This window comes from Oryctolagus cuniculus, chromosome 11 (assembly GCF_051225735.1).
Source record: "Oryctolagus cuniculus isolate XC-2025 breed Fujian yellow rabbit chromosome 11, ASM5122573v1, whole genome shotgun sequence".
In the NCBI taxonomy this organism is placed as follows: Eukaryota; Metazoa; Chordata; class Mammalia; order Lagomorpha; family Leporidae; genus Oryctolagus; species Oryctolagus cuniculus.
In genome coordinates this window covers 54,664,233-54,675,975 of record NC_142877.1, presented here as the reverse complement: position 1 = coordinate 54,675,975, position 11,743 = coordinate 54,664,233, and positions in this window count along the sequence as shown.

Below are 11,743 nucleotides of genomic sequence, written 5' to 3'. Positions count from 1 at the left end.
AAACACGCTGCTGTCTGTTGAGCGTTTGAAGCGGGAATGATGAAACCCGAGACCTTTTTCCCCGCTACACGCGTTAACTCAAGGTCACCTCATTCATCAGCCATGTTCCTAGAGAAGCCTCAGGCTGCTCAAGTTTGGGGCGCCTTTGCCTCCCACTGACCCCGGCTTCGGCCTGATGCTTGCCGGCCCTGCTCACAGCGCTCCCTCCCTGGATCGGACCCTGTCCGCTTGAGGCTGTCGCAGTCTCGCACCTGAAGGAAGGGGTTGTGGCCGGCGGCGCGGGCCACAGTGCTAGCACTCAGATTGGACAGCACCAAGGGGCGCCTGTGACCCCGACGCTTTGGCACCTGTGGCGGGATGCGTTCTCCGCACCTCTAACTCAATTGTCTTTCAGGGCAAAAAGGGCACCCTTTAGGGCAGCAATTAAATAACCCCCTTTAACATCCGGTACTTTATGTTTTCATGTTAATGAGGAATTAATACAAATAGACTCGATATTAGTTCATAGAATTCTTTTTTTTATTACAGATTTATTTATTTATTTGAAGGCAGAGTTACAGAGAGGCAGAGAGAGAGAGAGAGAGGTCTTCCATCCACTGGTTCACTCCCCAAAAGGCTACAACAGCCGGAGCTGTGCTGATCTGAAGCCAGGAGCTTCTTCCGGGTCTCCCATACAGGTACAGGGGCCTCAGCACTTGGGCCATCTTCTACTGCTTTCCCAGGCCATAGCAGAGAGCTGGATGGGAAGTGGAGCAGACGGGACTCAAACCAGCACCCACATGGGATGCTGGCCCTGCAGGCCAGGACTTTAACCCACAGCGCCACAACTCCAGCCCCTTCTTTCTTAGCTTTTGAGATGTCATTTTTAATTTACATTGCAGTCAAGGGCTTGCTTCGTTCACAGCCATCTGCTGAGCGCATGCTATGGACAAAGCTGAACAAGACAGCCCTGCACCGTTTTTGCACCAAGTTCGTCTTTTTCACTGTAGGAAAAGTAGTTGGGAAAGCATTGAAAGAGGAAGAGCTTTGGAAAGAAAAACCCCAGTAAGCATTAGGAACCTGAGCAGTATTTGCTGATTAATTAATTAAAGCACAGAACAGAGCCCAGACTCACTTAGGCTGAAGTAGAGGACTGATTAAGGGGGTTCTTCCCGAGTCACTTTATTTACAGGTTGCAGAATCTGGACTGTGGCTCGATTCCCAGGTCATTTGTATTTTGCTGTTTCTTCGCACGCTGCCTGTCATGACTGAAATGCTCTCAGAGTCTGATCATCCAAGAATATGCGTTGTAGGAATTCTTTTAATATTTTCCCACTCTCAGTGCATTCACATTAATTTAATTCAGATTCATATTGGTAGCAGAAAGCCTGTGATATTTATCTTTTCTGTATTTCCCACTCTTTTTTTTAAAGATTGATTTATGTATTCGAAAGTCAGAGTTACAGAGAGACAGGGAAAGATGGAGGTTGAGAGAGAGATTACCATTTTACTCGCCAAGTGGCTGCAATGGCCAGGGTTAAGCCAGGCTGAAGCTAGGAGCCATGAGCTTCATCCAGATCTCCCTTGTGGGTGCAGGGGCGCAAACATTTGGGCCATCTTCTGCTGCTTTTCCCCGGCCATTAGCAGGGAGCTGGATCAGAAGTGGAGCAGCCAGAACACAAACCAGCACCCATATGGGATACCAGTGTTGCTGGAGACGGCTTTACCCACTATGCCACAACACCAACCTTTTTAAATATATATATATATTTATTTATTTGAAAGTCAGAGTTACACAGAGAGAGGAGAGGCAGAGAGAGAGAAGTATTCCACCCAATGGTTCACTCCCCAGATGGCCGCAACAGCTGGAGCTGCGCCAATCCCAAGCCTGGCCAGGAGCTTCTTCCGGGTCTCCCACGTGGGTGCAGGAGCCCAAGGACCTGGGCCATCTTCCATTGCTTTCCCAGGCCATAGCAGAGAGCTGGATTGGAAGAGGAGCAGCCGGGACTAGAACCAGCGCCCATATAGGATGCCGGCGCTTTAGGCCAGGGCGTTAACCCACTGCGCCACAGCGCCAGCCCACACAACACCAACCTTTAATCTCTTGAAGGCAGGCACAACGTTAGACATTTAGGTTTTTTTATAGAACACATACACATGTTACGGATTGTCTAAAGCAAAAGCTTTGTTCTGAGTTCTCTTTCCAGAGCAGGGGCTTGCAAACTTCGAAGTCATTAATATCTATTTGAAAGACAGAGAAAGATGGGGAGACAGAAATAGCTCCCAGTTGCTGGTTACTCATCGAATGCCTACAATAGAAAGGGTTGGGCCAGGCCAAAGCCAGGAGTCAGGAACTCCGCCCAGGACCCAACCACTTGAGCCATCTCTCTGCTACCCTCAGAGTCTGGAAGCTGTAGTCTGGACTTGAACCCAGGCGCTCCAATATGGCATGCAGGAATCCCAAGCAGAAGCTTAACCATTAGGCCAAACCTGCCTCAGGGGCTTGCAAACATTTTTGACCAAATCCACAATGATGCATTTTTTTTTAAAAAAAAGATTTATCTATTTATTCGAGAGGCAGAGTTACAGAGAGAGGAAGAGAGAGAGAGAGGTCTTCCATCCGTTGGTTCACTCCCCAAATGGCCACAACAGCCAGAGCTGTGCCGATCCAAAGCCAGGAGCCAGGAGCTTCCTCTGGGTCTCCCACATGGGTGCAGGGGCCCAAGGACTTGGGCCATCTTCTACTGCTTTCTCAGGGTGTTAGCAGGAAGCTGGATCAGAAATGGAGCAGCCAGGACTCGAATCAGCGCCCATGTGGGATGCTAGTGCAGCAGGTAGAGGCTTTACCTACCACACCACAGCACCAATCCCCACAGTGGTGCATTTTAAAGCATGAGGCCTCACACACACAGGTTAATGCAACTAAAACAAAATGTTATGGCCTAGTGCTTATCCATCTATGCACAGTGACTGTGGTATCTTCTGTTCTCTCCTATTTTTTTTTTCAATTCTGCTTGAGAAATTTTTTTTTTTCAAATCTGGTTGGGCATCCCACTAACAAGTCAGGACAGGTAGCTTGGAAAACACTGTTTCTGTGGACTGTCATCCCCAGGGCCTGCACCTTTGTAGCATGAAGTAATTAGTGAATATATTAATGATCTCAGTGACTACTCTCATCTGCAGAGGTTGCATTCCCACAGCTGATGCCTGAAACAGTGAATAAAAAATACCAAATTTTACATATGCTATGTTTTTTCTGATACATACATGCCTATGATAAAGTTCATAAATTAGGCACGGGAAAAGACTAACAACAACAATAGAATAGAATAATTATGGGGCCAGCGCCATGGCTCACTTGGCTAATCCTCCACCTGCAGCACCAGCATCCCATGTGGGCATCAGGTTCTAGTCCCGGCTGCTCCTCTTCCAGTCCAGCTCTCTGCTGTGGCCTGGGAAGGCAGTGGAGGATGGCCCAAGTGCTTGGGCTCCTGCACCCACATGGGAGACCAGGAAGAAGTGCCTGGCTCCTGGCTCCTGGCTCCTGGCTTCGGATCTGTGTAGCAGCCATTTGGGGAGTGAACCAACAGAGGGAAGACCTTTCTCTCTGTCTCTCTCACTGTCTAACTCTACCTGTAAAATAAAATTAAAAAAAAAAAGAATAGAACAATTATAATAATATTAGGTGGGAGCAGGCATTGTGGCACAGTGCCGGCCACTTGCAGCACCAGCATCCCATACCAGAGCTCTGGTTATCGTCCCTACTGCTCCGTTTCCAATCCAGCCTCTTACTAATGCACCCAGAGAAGACAGTGGAATATGGCTCAACTACTTGGGCTCCTGCTTCCCAGCTCCTGGCTTCAACCTGGCCCAGACTTGGCTGTTGGGGCCATACGAGGAGTGAACCAGCAGACGGAAGATGGGTCTCTCTCTCCCTCTCTTTTCTCTTCTCCTCCTCCCTTCCTCCCTCCCCCCCCCCTCCCTCCCTCCCTCTATATCACACTGCCTTTCAGAAACATAAAATAAATTTTTTAAAAAGACAATATTTTATAATAAAAATTAATGTGGTCTGGAAAAAGTCAAGACTAACATTAATATTTTCACGCTGTGGCCAACCACGGGGGCCTAAAAACACAGAAGGTAAACCAGCAAGTAAGTGAGGATGGCTTCAACTCCTTGGGGGTCAGACCTGGTGGGTTTTCCCAGATCAGATCCTAAAACTGATTTCCCTCCTAAGCCTGAAACTGTAGCGGTCCCCAATCTGTTACCACACTTACCATGTGCTCAGTTCCTCAGAAAATAAAGGTTAAGCCTGCTGCGGTCGGATTTCATTCAGGTGTCTGCCGAAGGGCTTGGTCCCTAGGGCGGCGCTATTGGGAGGGGTGGAACCTTCAGGAGGCGGGGCCTTGTGGGAGGCGTGCACTTGGAAGCTCATTCTCCTGTGACCTCTTGAGTTCTCGAAGAAGGGTTGTCTGAGCAGCTTCTCTTTCAGCTTCCTGGCACGCCACGTGACCCTTCCTCTGCACCTGCTCCCTGTCTCTCTTCACGTGATACTCTGTGCCACACTGGGACTCTGCCAGCACGTAAGCTGTCACCACTGGACCAATGAATCTTAGACTGTGAGGCTGCAGAGCATGAGCCAACATAAACCTCTGCTTCAGGTATGTCATTGCAGCGATTAAAAAAAAAAAAAAAACTGACCAATACACAATCTAAGGAAGAAAACTTCCCTCACGGTTCTTTCTGGGATCTCAGAGATGCAGAAATTTTGCTGACCATATAGTCTAAGTCAGTGAGAATTCAAGACTTGAAATCAAGGAACTTATTCCAGTCCTAGCTCTGTTACTAATTAACTGACTTTGCTTCTACTTTTGCCGACTATGTATGTGTGAGTCAGATGCATCCATTTAATGTTCATAGCAGACTGAGGAAGGTGCAGGTGTAGGAACTGTGTTTCAGACAGGTCAAGTAGCTGAGTGAAATGTACACCTGCAGAGCCAGCGTTCAAACTCAGGTTTGGACAAATCACTCGTTGTTTTCGATCTGCTGCCTCCCAAGGCCTCCGTTCCACCTGCCGGTAAAGTCACACCAAGCTTCTGTCACCTCCAGTTCTAAATCTAGATGCTGATAAGAGAAGAACAGACAGGAGCCTGAGAAGACACAAGCTGGTCAGTTCTGGTCAGGCCCTACCAGAGCTAACAGTTCAAATCCTTCCATTGGCTAGTCTTTCCCAGGACCTCTCTGGGGTCCACCGTTGAAAGGGCTAATGCTTGGCACCCAGGGCCCCTCCATGACCCGCTTCTGCTCATGCAAGCTGCCCTCAGATTGGCCAGCGCCTGCTCTTCGAGGTGGTAGGTTTGTTGTATATCACACTGGGACCTGGGCACTGAGAAAGGGCAGAGCCAAATGGAATTGGCAACAGAAACAGGAGGGTTGCAGGCCTCTGCCTTCTCTGGCAGGTGGAGTTAAGGAGTCGTTACTTTTCAGGGCAGGAGTCAAGTCCTTTTTTAAAAAAAGATTTATTGGGGCTGGTGCTGTGCTGTAGCAGGTTAAGTCATAATCTGCCAACGCTGGCATCCCATATGGACGCCGGTTCGAGTCCCATCTGCTACAGTTCTTATCCAGCTCCCTGAAAATGCACTCGGGAAAGCAGCAGAAGATGGCCCAAGTGCTTGGGTCCCTGCATCCACATGGGAGACCTGGAAGAAGCCTGTGGCTCCTGACTTGAGCCTGGGAGAGCGCTGACCATTGTGGCCATTTGGGGAGTGAACCAGCAGGTGGCTGATCTCTGTCTCTCCTTCTGTCTCTCTCTGTAACTCTGCCTTTCAAAGAAAAAAATTTTTTTAATTTTTTGACAGGCAGAGTGGACAGTGTGAGAGAGAGACAGAGAGAAAGGTCTTCCTTTGCCGTTGGTTCACCCTCCAATGGCCGCCACGGCCAGCGCACTGTGGCGGGCGCACCGCGCTGATCCGATGGCAGGAGCCAGGTACTTATCCTGGTCTCCCATGTGGGTGCAGGGCCCAAGCACTTGGGCCATCCTCCACTGCACTCCCTGGCCACAGCAGAGAGCTGGCCTGGAAGAGGGGCAACCGGGACAGAATCCAGCACCCCGACCAGGACTAGAACCCGGTGTGCTGGCGCCGCAAGGTGGAGGATTAGCCTAGTGAGCCGCAGCGCCGGCCTGCCTTTCAAAGAAATTAAAAAAAAAATGTTTGTTTATTTAGAGGCTGGTGTTGTGGTGTAGCAGGTAAAGCCACCACCTGCAATGCCAGCATCCCATATGGACACAAGTTCAAGACCTTGCTGTTCCACTTCCAATCCCACTTCCTGCTAATGTGCCTGGGAAAGCAGCTGAAGATGCTCTTATTTATTTATTATTGATTTATTTGAAAGGCAGGGTGACAGAGAGAGAGGGAGAGACAGAGAGAGATCTTCCATATGCTGGTTCACTCCCCAAATCTGGACTGAAAACAGAGCAGCCAGTTTTGCAAACCTGCATTCTGATACAGGACGTCAGTGCCTTAACCCACTGACCCACAGTGTTAGAACCCATACCGTTGTTGTTTTTTTAATGTTTATTTATTTTATTTTTCATCTACTTAAATGACAGAGCAAAAAAGAAAGGGAAAGAGAGAGAGACAGACAGACAGACAGAGAAGAGAGAGAGAGAAATCTTCTATCCAATGGTTCACTCCCTAGGTGGTCGCAATGGCTGGAGCTGCACTGATCCGAAGCCAGGAGCCAGGAGCTTCTTCCTGGTCTCCCACGTGGGTGCAGGGGCCCAGGGGCTTGGGTCATCTTCCCCTGCTTTCCCAGGCCATAGCAGAGAGCTGGATCAGAAGTGGAGCAGCCAGGACTTGAACCAGCGCCCATATAGGATGCCGGCACCGCAGGTGGTGGTTTACCTGCCACATCACAGTACCAGCCCCAATCGACTAGTGTTTGGGAACCCAGATAGAATCCAACGTGGTCATTTAGGTGAGTGATGTTGGCAGACTGGCCTGGGTAGTGGCAGCAGGGTAAAGAGAAGTGTTGGGGGGAGGGGTGGGATTATAGAAAGATTTAGGAGGCAGAAACAGCTAGATTAATATTGGTATTAATTAGCAAGGTTAATTAACAGAATTAATTTCAGGAATAAAAGCTCTGTGAAGTCAAAACTCTGTCAAGTCAGAAGACAAATGACAAATTGGAAAAAGATATTTGCAATTCATGTCACAAAGAGCTAATCTCCCTGCATATAAAGAACTCCCAGAAATCAGTAAATTCGTGAGCAACCATTAGGAAGAATGTCTAATGACATTTAAGAGAGTTCCTAACAGACCGACGATGTTCAGCCTCAGTAGTGGTATTTCTTATTAGTTTTATTTTTTAAAGATTTATTTTATCTATTTGAAAGGCAGAGTTACAGAGAGGCAGAGGCAGAGAGAGAGAGAGAGAGAGAGAGAGAGAGAGAGAGAGAAGTCTTCCTCTGATGGGTCACTCCCCAGGTGACTCCAACGGCCAGAGCTGCACTGATCTGAAGCCAGAAGCCAGGAGCTTCTTCCGGGTCTCCCACGCTGGTGCAGGGGCCCAAGGACTTCGGCCATCTTCTACTGCTTTCCCAGGCCATAGCAGAGAGCTGGATCAGAAGAGGAGCAGCTGGGACTCGAACCAGCACCCATATGGGATGCCGGCATTGCAGGCAGCGGCCACACCTGCCGCACCACAGCACCGGCCCCCACCCTCAGTAGTAATGAAAAGGCAAATTGAAAGCCCCACCAGATTGGCAGAAATCCCAACATCCGATGACTTCCTTTCTTTTCAGGGCTGTGGATGAACAGACATTCTGAGCTATTGATGGTGGGAGTAGAAATTGGTACAAGCCCTATAGGGTTAATTTGGCAGGATCTATAAAAACTGCAAATACGCTATTCCCAGGCTGGGAATAAATCCTACAGATACGTTTGCACTCATGAGAAACACTGCACGGAACGCAGTTCATTGCTGTGTTGTTTGGATTAGCAAACAATTGCAAATAATCCATATGTCCATCGACAGGAAACCAGAAAACTAAACCCTAGTGCATTCATCCAAGGAAATACTGTATGAGAATATACCAAGAGTGAGAAAGTTCTCCAAGATATGTTTTACCTGAAAAAGGGAACGGTTCCTAACAGCATGCGTAGTAGGATGCCTTCTCTGCCAAAGAACAGGAAAATCAAGAATATTCATTAGGATCTGAGTAAAGAAATCTGGAAAGATACACAAAATACCCATAAAATGTGGTAATGGGGCCGGCACTGTGGTGTAGTGGGTAAAGCCGCCGCCTGTAGCACTGGCATTCCATATGGGTGACAGTTCGAATCCCAGCTGCTCCACTTCCGATCCAGCTCTCTGCTATGGCCTCGGAAAGCAATGGAAGATGGCCCAATTCCTTGGGCCCCTGCACCCATGTGGGAGACCAGGAAGAGGCACCTGGCTCCTGGCTTCAGATCAGCACTTTGAGGCCGGCGCCATGACTCACTACGCTAATCCTCTGCCTGCGGCGCCAGCACCCCGAGTTCTAGTCCCGGTCGGGGCACTGGATTCTGTCCCAGTTGCTCCTCTTCCAGGTCAGCTCTCTGCTGTGGCCCAGGAGTGCAGTGGAGGATGGCCCAAGTCCTTGGGCCCTGCACCCCATGGGAGACCAGGAGGAAGCACCTGGCTCCTGGCTTTGGATCGGTGCATTGCCAGGATCGGCGCATCACCAGCCGTAGCAGACGTTTGGGGGGTGAACCAACGGAAAGAAGACCTTTCTCTTTGTCTCTCTCTCTCACTGTCTAACTCTGCCTGTTAAAAAAAATAGATCAGCACTTTGAGGCCATTTGGGGAGTGAACCAGGGGATGGAAGGCTTTCTTTCTCTCTCTCCCTCTCTCTCTGCCTCTGTAACTCTGCCTTTCAAATAAATAAAGATCAGGAATCAAACCCAGCACTCTTTCATGGCATGCAGATGTCTTAATCAGTAGGCCAAATGTGCACTCCTCTCTACATGTTTTATAATTTTCTAGGGGCAGGCATTTGGCCTAGTGGTTAAGACTCTGAGTAGGGATTCTATATTCCGTATCAGAGTGCCTGGGTTCAAGTCCCAGCTCCATTGTAGGCTCCAGCTTCCTGCTGGTGTGCACCCTGGAAGGCAACAGGTGATGGCTGCCGTAGCTGAGTCTGTGCCTTTCACATGGGAGACTCAAATGAAGCTCCAGGCTCCCAGTTTCAAACTGGCCCAGCCCTGGATGTTGTGGATATTTGGGGAGTCAACTAACTGATGGGAGATCTCTGTGTCTGTCTCTCTTTTCTTTTTTTATGATTTATTCATTTATTTTACAGACAGAGATATGGATAGAGAGAGGGAAAAACAAAGAGAGAGGCCTTCCGTCTGCTGGTTCACTCCCCAGATGGCTGCAATGGCTGAGTTTTGGCCAGGCTGAAGCCAGGAGCTGTTTCCAGATCTCTCACATGGGTGCAGGGACCCAAGCACCTAGGCCATCTTCCACTGCTTTCCCAGGCCATAGCAGATAACTGGATTGGAAGTGGAGCAGCCAGGACACAAACTGGTGCCCATATAGGATTTAGCCTACTATGCCACAGTGCCAGCCCCTCTGTCTTTCAAATAAATGAAGGAAGGAAGATCTCTAAAATCTTTTAACTATATGAATGGCCCTGCTATTAGGTGGCTAATATTAAAAAAAGACGGACTCCAGTAGTTGGAATTCTCAGACTTATGATTAAAGTTAACATGATGCAATCACTTTGGAAAAGTTTGGCAGGGTCTTTAAGGGTTAAACATTCACCTACCACATGATCCAGCCAATCTTCTCTAGGTATTTACCCAAGAAAAATGAACAAAATCTTATAAATGGACATTTATAAAAGCTTTATTTGTCATAACTAAAAACTGGAAGCAGAGAAATTTCCGTCCACAGGTGAACGGATAAGAACATTTATTGCCATACACCAAGAGGGACTGACTCTGGATCCATAAAGCAACATGGAAAATCTCAATTATTTTGAGTCAAAGAAGTCAGATTTTAAAAAAATGAAAAGGATACATGTAACATATAAGAGTCCATCGATGTAAAGTTCTAGGAAACATAAGCTAACACATGGTGATCCAAAGCAGATCAGCGGAGGGGCACAGGGGAGATTACACACAGACGCCAGGGAGCTTTGGAGCAGTGAATATGTTCTTTGTCTTGATTGTGGTGAGGGTTCCATGGATGTGCACAAATGTCAACTCATCAAACTACACATTTCAGACACGAGCAGCTTATTGTATGTGTACCAGTTAGACCTCAATGAAACTGCTTTTAAAAAATAACATTGGATGGAAGGCATTTTGCCCGTCTGCTAGCTCCCTACCCAAATGCCTGCAACAGCCAGGGCTGGGCCAGGCCAAAGCCAGGAGCCAGGAGCTCCATCCAGGTCTCCCAGGTAGGTGGCAGGGACCCAAGTCCTTGAGCCATCACCTGTGCCTCCCAGAGAGCACATTCACAGGAAGCCGAAATCTGGAGCGGAACCAGCAACCCAGCACCCATGTGTTCTGATGTAGAATGTGCACGTCCCAAGTGACCTCTTACCTGCTAGATCAAATGCCTGCCCCACATTAAAAAAAAAAAAAAAGATTCTTGAAAAATAATTTTGGGATCAAGGAGAGGGAAAAGCCAAAGACAGTGACTAAGGAATTCTGCTAATGTGGCTGAGGCCAGACAGTCGCTGAAAGAATTAGATCAGAATTCACAGGTGCTACACTAGAGATGGTGAGCTGACCACTGAGTCTGCTGGGCCCCCCCGCCCCCCCAATCAGTTTCATTATTGCGTCACACATAACTTACAGAACAGCCACTGCTGCTCGTCCCTTTTGCAATGAGAAGAACAAAACCTATTTCCCAGCCCAAAGAGGGAGGGGGAGCTTTGAGGAAGAATGCAGGGAAGCGAGGTGTTCAGGCTTCCCCTGTGTCATGGAGGGAACACCTGTTACAAGACATACGGCTCCAACAAGGCCCTCCTGTCTGATGCCTGGCTAGCCCAGGGAGGGAGGGAGGTCCTAGCACCCTCCCGGCTGGGGGGCTGGGGCGGGGCCAGCCTGAGAGGCAAGGGCCCTTTCTCTCTTGGCTTTGAGCAGTTTTTCTGCGAAATTCCAAACCACCTGCAGTAGCATCATCTTGGGCTTATTTGTCGCTCCCCGTCTTCGTGGAGGAACAACACAGGACCCTGCGCTGTTCTTTTGTCTGCTCGGCCCTCCCCGGGTTTGCTGCTGGTTCTTCCCGGGTTGGCTACCGACCCTTCCACCTCCATGGAAGGGCGGTTCCCCCTGCCACATTCCCCACTTCCGCGGGGGAGCGGCACACTGCCGGCCGGCTCTCTCGGGGGCTGCACAGGTGTTATTCAGATAGATGTTCCCCTTAGATGTTCCTGGTGCATGTTGTCTCTCTCCTCCTTTATAGTCCTCTTCCACCAATCCCAACTCTGCTACCCACAAGCCGAGTACGCTGCTCTCCTCCAATCAGGAGCAGGTCCTGCTGTTTATTGGTTGAACTGGAGGCAGCTGTGTAGAAGCTGTTTCTCCCTTCTCAGTGCCATATTGTGGGAGAGCAGATGCATAGAATAAGTCTTAATTCCAGTAACTTAGTCTAGTCTGAGTTGCTCCCCACAGATCCCCCTTTCTTTTTATTTTTGGCGTTGATACGCGCCTGTCTTCGGTGCCCCGCGGCACACACTCTGCTCTGCTTGCTAGAGTTGCCCACAGGT